The sequence below is a fragment of the Mercenaria mercenaria genome, chromosome 3 (genome assembly GCF_021730395.1).
Source record: "Mercenaria mercenaria strain notata chromosome 3, MADL_Memer_1, whole genome shotgun sequence".
Taxonomy (NCBI): domain Eukaryota; kingdom Metazoa; phylum Mollusca; class Bivalvia; order Venerida; family Veneridae; genus Mercenaria; species Mercenaria mercenaria.
Genome location: NC_069363.1, coordinates 31,502,846 through 31,514,592, shown reverse-complemented (window position 1 = coordinate 31,514,592; position 11,747 = coordinate 31,502,846).

Here is an 11,747-nt window from a genome sequence, read left to right as displayed (position 1 = left end):
CATACTTTTCAACGGATCTTCATGAAAATAAGTCAGAATGTTCACCTTGATGATATCTAGGTCTTGTTGGAAACTTGGTCACGTGTTTTTAATAACTAGGTCAGTAGGTCAAATAGCTAAAAAGCCTTGTGACCTCTCTAGAGGCCATATTTTTCATGGGAACTATATGAAAATTGGTTTGAATGTTCATCTTGATGATATCTAGGTCAGGTTTGAAACTGGGTCAACTGCGGTCAAAAACTAGGTCAGTAGGTCTAAAAATAGAAAAACCTTGTGACCTCTCTAGAGGCCATACTTTTGAATGGATCTTCATGAAAATTGGTCAGAATGTTCACCTTGATGATATCTAGGTCTTGTTCGAAACTGGGTCACGTGCCTTCAATAACTAAGTCAGTAGGTCAAATAATAAAAAATCTTGTGACCTCTCTAGAGGCCATATTTTTCAGTGGATCTTCATGAAAATTGGTTAGAATTTTTATCTTGATGATATCTAGATCAGATTCAACACTGGGTCACATGAGCTCAAAAACTAGGTCACAATATCAAATAATAGAAAAAAACGACATCATACTCGGTTTAAAACTGGGTCATGTGGGAACAGGTGAGCGATTCAGGACCATCATGGTCCTCTTGTTTTTTATATAATGGCCCAGTATTAGATCCAGGATCTGTTATATTAGACAGAAGCTGTAACCATCTTTTACTCAGCATTAGAATTCTTATTTTAGAAAATACAAGTGGTGAGATGTAAAAAGTGTGAAATTTGTAATGATCTGTCGTTATGAAGCTAATATTGAATATTTGAGCCGTGCCATGAGAAAACCAACATAGTGGCTTTGCGACCAGCATAGACCCAGACCAGCCTACGCATCCGCGCAGTCTGGTCAGGATCCATGCTGTTCGCTAACAGTTTCTCTAATTGCAATAGACTTTGAAAGTGAACAACATAATCAGTAGCTGAGGATTGACTGAGTACATCTTCCATAACCATAATAGAATCATGTTTAGTCAGATGAAACTGTTTACACACCTTTACATTTAACATATATATATAGAAGATTAGTTGTAGATGTATAAATTTATATTTAAGGTCTCTTCAGTTTATATTGTAGTAAAATTGTCTCTTGATATACTCATTTGTGTATATCTCGGTCGTTTGTAGATGTAATCTTCTGTAGGCAAGCTTTTCTTCGATACTAGTTAAGTGTAAGAGAATAACATGAGTTATGCCCCTTTTTACACCACATTATAACAGCTATAGTTGTACCTTGTGTACTCGACTCCTAAAGTTTCCATCCATTCACAAAAAGCAGTTTATTTGATATTTCCACAAGCATTTTCAGGAGGGCTTGTGTAATATAATGTTGACATTCTGTTGTAAATAAAGAAATAATTATTTTATCAGTCAAATTAACCTTGCTGCTAAATTCTATTATAGATGGTTCTCATTCAATTGGGCAATACCATTAATTATAGGGTGTTTACTGAAATTTACTGACTGAATAGCGAACAGTGCAGACCATGATCAACGCACGATGTGAGCTGATCTTGTCTGCACTGTCGCAAAGGTGATCACTTGCGCAGCAGCTAAAGTTAAAATGTACACTGCTGTTTGAATTTAGTATAAAAGTATATATAGGTATCCTTGCACCTAAAAGACCTTTCAGTCATCTTTTTGTTATGCTCCAAGAGTTGATTGAAGCATATTTGTTTGAACTGTCCTTGTCAGTCTGTCACATTAACTTGTTTAGTTAACTCCTTTGGTGTACATTATCATAATCAAGTAGACATGAGTATACTTAGGAGTTTTTAAAAAAATTTGTAGTTGTGCCCTCTTATAGGACTTCATTGTGTTATTCTTTCATACAATTCAGGGCATGTGTCATGCAATGTTGATATCAAATTGACTAAAGTCTGATAGGTTGTAGTTAAAGTGCATGTGTTGTAAAGTAGAGATCCTAATTTTTGTATATCTTATTTTTGTGTGGGGAGTTTATTGTATTTTCCTCTAAATGTTTTTCATGTATGCTTCAGTTCATTTACCTAGCTTGGCCTATGTGATGATAGTTGGTATTTTATTTAAGAGATCTGTTATAATAGATTGGAAAATTGGATTTCCATGCTCAAATTTGTTTTTATCTATTTAGATCTCATTTTTAAGAAAATTTCCATACTGTTTGAGTTTATGTTTATGGTTATTAAACAGATCAAGGATATTTGGAAAAATAAGTTGGTAAAATGATTATTCTAACAAGAGTTGAATTACAGTTTGATGTACCTTTTCTGTAACTAAGTTTTTACTTGATTTTGGTTTGCCTATAAGACAGTACCATTCATGTCAACATTATTCAGGAGAACTACAAGGTGGTAATGGGAAAGTTTTCAAAATAAGGTAATTAGTTTTAAAATATCATAAAAAATCATTTTTTATGGCATTTTCTGTTGAAAATTTCAGCTGTATTGTGAACCAAGGAGTTTTAAAATTTTCAGTTCAAATTCAAATTCAATTATGAATTCACTTGTTGATGGATTGTCATAAAACCTTTAGGATGTCTTCATTACAATAAAACTAACACTCCCATTTAACAAAAATGCAAGCTTTTACTTGACAGAATTTTGCACAGGGAAAAATATATGTTTGACCTTAACAATAGACATTATTTTTCATGTCTTGAAAAGTTAAAAAGATCCTTCTATCCTCCTTGGATATCTTTAGAATGATTTATAAAGGACTTTTATATGGATCAAGCCAAATAAAGCTGCAGTTTAAGAAAAACCCTGTTACAGATTTGGTGGATTGTACAGTAAGATTGCAATGCTTAAATAAGATTGCATTTCAAGTGTATAACTAGTCAAGACATATTGTTGGTGATAGTACAGATTTTATACATGTTTGCTGTTGACTGTTACAGACTGATGGATTCATAGTTGTACCCTTTAATGTTTGACTTCTATTAAAGAACTAGTCCCTATGACTGTAGAAGTAAGGATCCTTGTCCCATCCCTTATTTATGTCTTGCTTTAAAATATTGTGTGCTTTTTTGGGTCATGTACTATAGATTGGGTAATTTTTGCATAAGCTTTATTTAGCAATTTTATGGTATCTTTATTCGTAGGGTTGACAGTTTGCCATGGGTTGGAGTGTTTTAGGACATGATGGACTTTGATATTGACTGATATTTTAAGTTTGCCTGTGGCATTGCTGGCAAATATTAGCAGCCAGAAATAAAACCAGGATTGTACCCAATCTTTAGTAACACTGTAAGCATTAATACTGTATCACCAAAGAACCTAATGGTAAATTGTCTTCAAAAGGTAGGTACTATGCTAAAAAAAATGTATGTTGGGTGTTTGTTTAAAGATTTTGTAACAAGGCAGATGCTTATCGTCAGCATTTTATTGACAAAATTGAAAAGTAAGAACAAACTCTTTCCAGTCTGGCATTCTGTTTGGCGTTCATTGCTTGTTAATGCTTATCCAGGAAGAGGCATTGTGTTCCTGCATAATCATAAATCACGATAGTTGTAAGAGCTATATAGAACTGGGACCATTAATTTGTACAAGGTTAAGGGAGACTGGAAAGAAACTGGGTATTTTGAGATTCAGTCTATATTGAATTATCTAGTTCTGGGTATTTTATCATTCACATTGAAGGGATGTTAAAGGTTATGGAACAAGATTGTTATATGTTATTTTCCTTTAGTTCTGGGTTGTTTGCTTTCCTGCTGTTTGTCACCTTGTATTAGCCAGGTGAAGCATGTATTTCTTTAGTAAGGGGCTTCAGTAGGTTGTATTCTGTGCTAATATTTAGCCCTATATGGAATAGTTGCATCTTAAAATCTGTCGAATGTATTGTTATATTCAAGGAAGTGTTACATGTGACAGAAAGTTAACTTTTGTCTATCTGAGGAATAGTTACTGTGTAATATTGTAGTTAAATCATCTTATTTTGGCATATTTTTGACCTTCATGTTTTGACCATTAATACTAGTGTTCAGCATATAAGAATCACATATAAAATGGTGTATAACATTCTTTTCAAAGTTGTAGTTTCTATGATGGTTATAGCTATGACTGATGCAAAATTTTGAATGTATGTTGGTTGTAATATTTTGACTGTCAGTCAAGGAATATGTTTTTATAAGGTCACATACAATTTTTCCTACATGACAAATATATATGTTTCTTTTATTTATATGGTACATGTACTTGTATATGATTTAATCAAGTGTATTAAGATACTCATCAGATACCCAGTGAAGGTTTTCACACATGTCTCTAAGAAAATTATACAAGGGGACAGTGCCACCTACACATGGAAATTTTACCAATTAAAAGTATGTAAGTAATCAAAAAAGATTGCAATGTTCTCACAATTTAACTTTGATAACAAACTTGCTTAACATTAAAAACTCCTAAAAATGTTTCCATATTTGATAGACTGTTATAATATAATAATAATAATAAAGACTTTATTTAACAAGGCAGCATACTTGCCGAAGCAGTCTTCCGTATGGGCCTCAACATAATACATTTTACATATTCGCAACATGAACAAAGAACAAAACAGATACATTTTACATAGTCAACAGTACAGAACTGAACGTACCTAGGTTGTCTTTGCTTGCGGTAAAAGGTAATTTATAGAAGTGCCATTGAAATTTCAGTTTAACCTTTATCCTGCTAAATTTCTAAAATGGACTGGTCTATCTTTCAATTTAGGCAGTACAATTTATCATTTGAAGGGATGTTCACTGAAAATTTACTGATTGTATAGCGAACTGATCTTGGTCTGCACAGGTCGCAAAGGCAAAATTATTTGCCGCCAGCAAGCTAAAGGTTAAAGGACAGTAACTTGTTTATATACTTAACACTTAGGTTGTGAGTTAGTGATATTGATTTGAAACATAATTTAGCTTAAAGCATTTTTTTACATGTTAAACATGTACTGCAAAACAAATACACATACACTGATACCTGTTTTTCTAATACAACATTTCTTTTAGAATAAATGAAATTAAGCAATTTCTTGCAAGAATCTGACTAAGTTTGTTTATGATGATTACATTAATCATGGAAAAATTGTCAATTTCTTTTTGGTTTGCTGAAAGTATTCATGGTGTCTGTTGGAGATGAAATTGAAAAACTACCTTTGATAAAGTCTAGAACACACAAACACCCACTATTAATGATTCATAAAGGCCTGTCATTACAAAAAAATGTGCTCTTCAGGTAGTGTTGTGCCATTATTTCTATAGGGCTGTAAAATATATGTGTATAAATTATTGAAATCTTAATGTTATAATGTATGATATTTGATTTAGGGGCTTTTATCTTAGTTGTCTTAGTGCTCTGTTCTTTCCTGGAGGATTCCATTGGGGAAGGGTTAAGGTTGCTGACGTTGGATCACTTGCCCCTCACTAACCTTGGTTCAAGACTTACTTGGGGTGTAGAATTCTTCATGTGATGAAGCCATCCAGCTGGCTTACTGAAAACTGCTGGTTCTACCCAGGTGCCTGCTCAAGATAAAATAATGCCAGATGGGTACCTTGGGTATTCCTCCACCATCAAGGGCTGGAAAGTTGCCATATGACCTACAGTTTCTTGATGCGACGTTAAACGCAACAAAAGAACAAAATCTGTGTTTTCCAATTTCACTTTGACAAAATCCTGACTGCCAATTCTTTTCATTATTGGATACACAATGGGGTAAATAAAAGCCTAAGGAAAAAGTAGTTTTCAGAGTTTGTAGAGTCTATCTTTCAGTTATGTACTTGGAATCTTTGGAAACAGAATGCAAAGTGGTTAAATGTTTCATCAGTTTTACGATATGTCCAATCATGTTTGAATTGTGCAGAATTGTAGGTAACATTATACTCAAGTGTTTATGGTAACTGTTAGACAGATAGAATATTATTTCTCAAAACTTAGTAATGGTCTCTTATTTGTTAATGACATATTGTTAATGTGTTAGTGGATTTGTATTGTGCATGTTTACACATTGTTCATTTTTGTCACAATTTCAGATATTTTGTCACTAGTAGTATATGTTTTATCATATATTTCTTACAGAAATGTATATTGTAAGTTTTGTAGTGTTCTTTATTATGATAATGACTTTAGATATCTTGCATATAAACTGATGACGTATAAATTGTGTTGGTTTTCCTTTCATATACATGTAGTTAGTCACTTAAAAAACAGTTACCCGGGAGTGAGATATTTCCATCTGCATCTACAGACAGTGGTAAATTATTTTTATCATCTAAGGTGGAGGGATATAGTTGTGGCGTTTTCTTTCCGTCTGTTAGTCCGTCCGTCCGCCATATCTAATACTTGTTTTGGAGCCTACTGCATAAAACATGGTTTGGAGCCTGTATAAAACATGGTAAAAATATTTTAACTGTTTTAGGAAAATTCTACCCTGCAAGTTTCAGTCAGAGTGCCCGAGGAAGACGAGGTTTATGGCCCTTTTGTTCTTACATATATGTAGTACAAGTACAGTGTTTATTAACCAGATTTTCAAAAAAAACAACGTTACTAGATTAGCAAATGTTGGGCGGGTGGGCCCCATGTGGTTCTGGGACGATCTGTGTATGAAAAGAATTGGAATCACTGCTTTACCCTTGCATGATCGTAAGAGGCGACTAATAGGGTCTTAACACTTGTTTTTGCAGTAACTCAAAATGTGATTCCAGCAGGTATGCAAATTTTGATTCCATACCTCATGTTTTTATTTCGACGTAAATGAGATGTGGAACCAAAATTTGTAGTCCTGTTTGGCACCATATAACCTATACTGTGTTGGTGCGCCGTAAAACCCAAATAAATAAAATAAATGTTGGGCGGGTGGACAGACTCAAAGTGTTTTCTGCTTAGGAACTTGAGAACCCTTCAGTTTTCATATGAGAATATACTACACTAATTTATGCGCTGTGACCTGTGTATGTCTTTTTCGATATACTCTAGAAACTTGGTCAGAATGTATACTGGTATTATATCTCCGACAGGTTTGATAACCGGCCCCATCGTCCCAACTGCTCTGGTGTTGTTGCCATTGAATTACGAAAAAATTGTAAAGTTGATGTCTTTGCTGTGTACGAATACAGTCGTAGTACTTGTTATGGACTGTAGACTGCTCCTCAACCAACATCATCAGCATGGAGTCCGCCGTCATCGGGTGTTTCGGCGGGTGGGCCTGCAGTGGTGATCAGTCACTGCGCGTTGGTTGATTGCTTCCAGCTCTTCTCCTCCCGTCTCAGCCAGCTAGACGCACTTTCTGCAGCTTAGCTCAGTCTCCGGATAGCCTTCCGTCTCTCTCTGTCAGTAGTTCCAACTGTTGTCATCAGTCGACAAACGAACAGAACCCTCTAACGCCTACTTCAACGGGGAAAAGCAAAGTACGCCAACCTCGTTGCCTGCAAAGGTCCAGAAGCTCTGTGTACTTTGCCTTCTTCCTCTCATAGGCCTCACATCTTGTCTCCCGTGGTACTGTAAACTTGATGACGATGAGCTTCCTCCTCGTCTTGGACCACAACGATATCTGGTCTCAAGGTGGTCTGGACAATGTCTGGGAATACAAGTCTCCTCCCGAGGTCAGCTTCCGTGTTCCATCCGGTAGTACCGTCTAGGATCGATGACTTGTGGGTTTGCTCTCTTTGCAGTTTCACGCGGCTTGACAAAGGCGATATGACTTCGATGGGGGATACTTCGGCGTTCATTCTTTCTCCTTTCCTCCAGTCAGTCAGCTCTCTGAGGACTGTGTCATGTCTCCATCTATATCTTGCCTGCGTCAGTGATGTTTGATGTTGGACAGGATGAAAGTACATGCTCTAGAGTTCCCGGTCTGTCACATAGGCTGTATTAAGGGTCAGCTGCGAGTCCCCAACGGCACAGGTTCGCTTGTGATGGTAGATCATAAACTGTAAACAGACCTGAGGAGAAACGACAGTCTCAGTGGTTCATACTTCCAGATGTCGCCCCAGGTCAACTTCCTGTCGGTGGTATTCCACATAGTCCATGACCCTTGTGATCTAATTTCCACCACCCTCGCTTGTCTGGCATGTTCTTCCGCTCTCCCGACCTCTGACTGGATCGTGGCTCGCCTCTCTTTCTGGTCTGACCAACTCAACAGTACTGTCTTGGCAGCACCGATACCTTGACGTCCGACAGCAGTCATTCCGATAATGTCTTTGTGCTTGAGTAAGCTCTCTGCCTGGCTCACCGCATCTGCTGCTGACCATTTCCTGCTAGTACGGGTTACAATCCCTCCTTCACGGATAAGTTCATACTGAGAGTCTCTCAGAGTTAACACCAGTCTTGTCTTGGCAGTCTTGAATTCTTCTACCAATGAAGAAAGTGGGAGCTGTAGTTTGTTGCTCTTTCTATACAGTCCTATGCTGGTGAAACTTGGTGGTATTCCCAGCCACTTTCTAAGGTGCCGGCTGGTGAGTCTCTCGAGGGCTTCCACTGTCGAGCTGGGTACCTCGTATAGCATCAATTGCCAAGCCATCCTTGGAAGTAGGATGTGCTGGTAGAGCCAGGATTTAAACTTGCTGGGTAGTCCGCAACGGTCTATCTTCTTCAAGCCGTCCTCTACCTGGTTCTCGAGCTTCTTGACATTGCTTCTATCCTGTAAGCTAGCGTCAAACCACTTGCCAAGGCACTTTATTGGGCTCTTTACTATGGATGGGATCTCTTCGTTCTGTACTTAAAGTATCTCAATAACTTAAGCAGGCCTTATAAAATATTCACAATACTAGGTCAGAATATTTATGGACGTTGTATCTCGACCCACGTTGATAACCAGCCGGATAGTCCCAGTCAGTCTAGAGTGATGTCCCTTGGATTATTCAAAATTGCAAAACTGGGCAAATGTCCGCTCAATTACCGGTGTATTTTTCTTTCCACCTCGAACCTCAATTTCCCATACAAGAGGACCATGATGGTCCTGAATGGCTCCCCTGTCCCCACATGACCCAGTTTTGAACTGAGTATGACGTCGTTTTTTCTATTATTTGACATAGTTACATAGTTTTTGAGCTCATGTGACCCAGTTTTGAACTTGTCCTATATATCATCAAAATAAAAATTCTGACCAATTTTCATGAAGATCCATTGAAAAAATATGGCCTCTAGAGAGGTCACAAGGTTGTTTTATTATTTGACCTAATGACCTTGTTTTTGAAGGCACTTGACCCAGTTTTGAACTTGACCTAGATATCATCAAGATGAACATTCTCACCAATTTTCATAAAGATCTCACGAAAAATATGGCCTCTAGAGAGGTCACACAGTTTTTAGCTCACCTGTCACGAAGTGACAAGGTGAGCTTTTGTGATTGCGCAGTGTCCGTCGTCCGTGCGTAAACTTTTCCTTGTGACATCTCTAGAGGTCACATTTTTCAGGGGATCTTTATGAAAATGGGTCAGAATGTTCATCCTGGTAAATTCTAGGTCAAGTACGAAACTGGGTCACGTGCCGTCAAAAACTAGGTCAGTAGGTCTAAAAATAGAAAAACCTTGTGACCTCTCTAGAGGCCATAATTTTCAATGGATCTTCATGAAAATTGGTCAGAATGTTCACCTTGATGATATCTAGGTCAAGTTCGAAACTGGGTCATCACGTGCCTTCAAAAACTAGGTCAGTAGGTCTAAAAATAGAAAAACCTTGTGACTTCTCTAGAGGCCATATATTTCATAAGATCTTCATGAAAGTTGGTCTGAATGTTCATCTTGATGACATCTAGGTCAAGTTCGAAACTGGGTCACGTGCGGTGAAAAACTAGGTCTGTAGGTCTAAAAATAGAAAAACATTGTGACCTTTCTAGAGACCATATATTTCATGAAATCTACATGAAAATTGGTCAGAACGTTCAACTTGCTTATAGTTAGGTCAAGTTCGAAACTGGGTTATGTGCCATCAAAAACTAGGTCAGTAGGTCAAATAATAGAAAAAACCTTGTGACCTCTCTAAAGGCCATATTTTTCATGGGATCTGTATGAAAGTTGGTCTGAATGTTCATCTTAATGATATCTAGGTCAAGGTCGAAACTGGGTCATGTGCGGTCAAAAACTAGGTCAGTAGGTCTAAAAATAGGAAAACCTTAAGACCTCTCTAGAGGCCATATATTTCATGAAAATTGGTCAGAATGTTCACCTTGATGATATCTAAGTCAAGATCGAAAGTGGGTCACGTGACGTCAAAAACTAGGTCAGTAGGTCAAATAATAGAAAAACCTTGTGACCTCTCTAGAGGCCATATTTTCCATGGGATCTGTATGAAAGTTGGTCTGAATGTTCATCTTGATGATATCTAGGTCAAGTTTGAAAGGGGGTAACGTGCCATCAAAAACTAGGTCAGTAGGTCAAATAATAGAAAAACCTTATGACCTCTCTAAAGGCCATACTTTTCAATGGATCTTCATGAAAGTTGGTTTGAATGTTCACCTTGATGATATCTAGGTCAAGTTCGAAACAGAATCATGTGCGGTCAAAAACTAGGTCAGTAGGTCTAAAATAGAAAAACCTTGTGACCTCTCTAGAGGCCATACTTGTGAATGGATCTCCATGAAAATTGGTCAGAATGTTCATCTTGATAATATCTAGGTCAAGGTCGAAACTGGGTCACGTGCCTTTAAAAACTAGGTCAGTAGGTCAAATAATAGAAAAACCTTGTGACCTCTCTAAAGGCCATATTTTTCATGGGATCTGTATGAAAGTTGGTCTGAATGTTCATCTTGATGATATCTAGGTCAAGTTCGAAACTGGGTCACGTGCGGTCAAAAACTAGGTCTGTAGGTCTAAATATAGAAAAACCTTGTGACCTTTCTAGAGACCATATATTTCATGAAATCTTCATGAAAATTGGTCAGAACGTTCAACTTGATGATATTTAGGACAAGTTCGAAACTGGGTTACGTGCCATCAAAAACTAGGTCAGTAGGTAAATAATAGAAAAAACCTTGTGACCTCTCTAGAGGCCATACTTGTGAATGGATCTCCATAAAAATTGGTCAGAATGTTCATCTTGATGATATCTAGGTCAAGTTCGAAAGTGGGTCATTTGCCGTCAAAAAGTAGGTCAGAAGGTCAAAGAATGAAAAAACGTTGTGACCTCTCTAGAGGCCATATTTTTCAGGGGATATGTATGAAAGTTGGTCAGAATGTTCATCTTGATGATATCTAGGTCAAGTTTGAAACTGGGTCAACTGCGATCAAAAACTAGGTCAGTAGGTCTAAAAAAAGATAAACCTTGTGACCTCTCTAGAGGCCATACACTTGAATGGATCTTCATGAAAATTGGTCAGAATGTTCATCTTGATGATATCTAGGTCAGTTTCGAAACTGGGTCACGTGCCTTAATAAACTAGGTCAATAGGTCAAATAATAGAAAAACCTTGTGACCTCTCTAGAGACCATATTTTTCAATGGATCTTCATTAAAATTGGTTATTATTTTTATCTTGATAATATCTAGGTCAAGTTCAAAACTGGGTCACATGAGCTCAAAAACTAGGTCACTATGTCAAATAATAGAAACAAGAGGACCATGATGGTCCTGAATCGCTCACCTCTTCCCACATGACCCAGTTTTGAGTATGACGTCGTTTTTCTATTATTTGACACAGTGACCTAGTTTTGATCATGACCTAGGTATTATCAAGATAAAAATTCTGACCAATTTTCATGAAGATCCATTGAAAAATATTGTCTCTAGGGAGGTCACAAGGTTTTTCTATTATTTGAC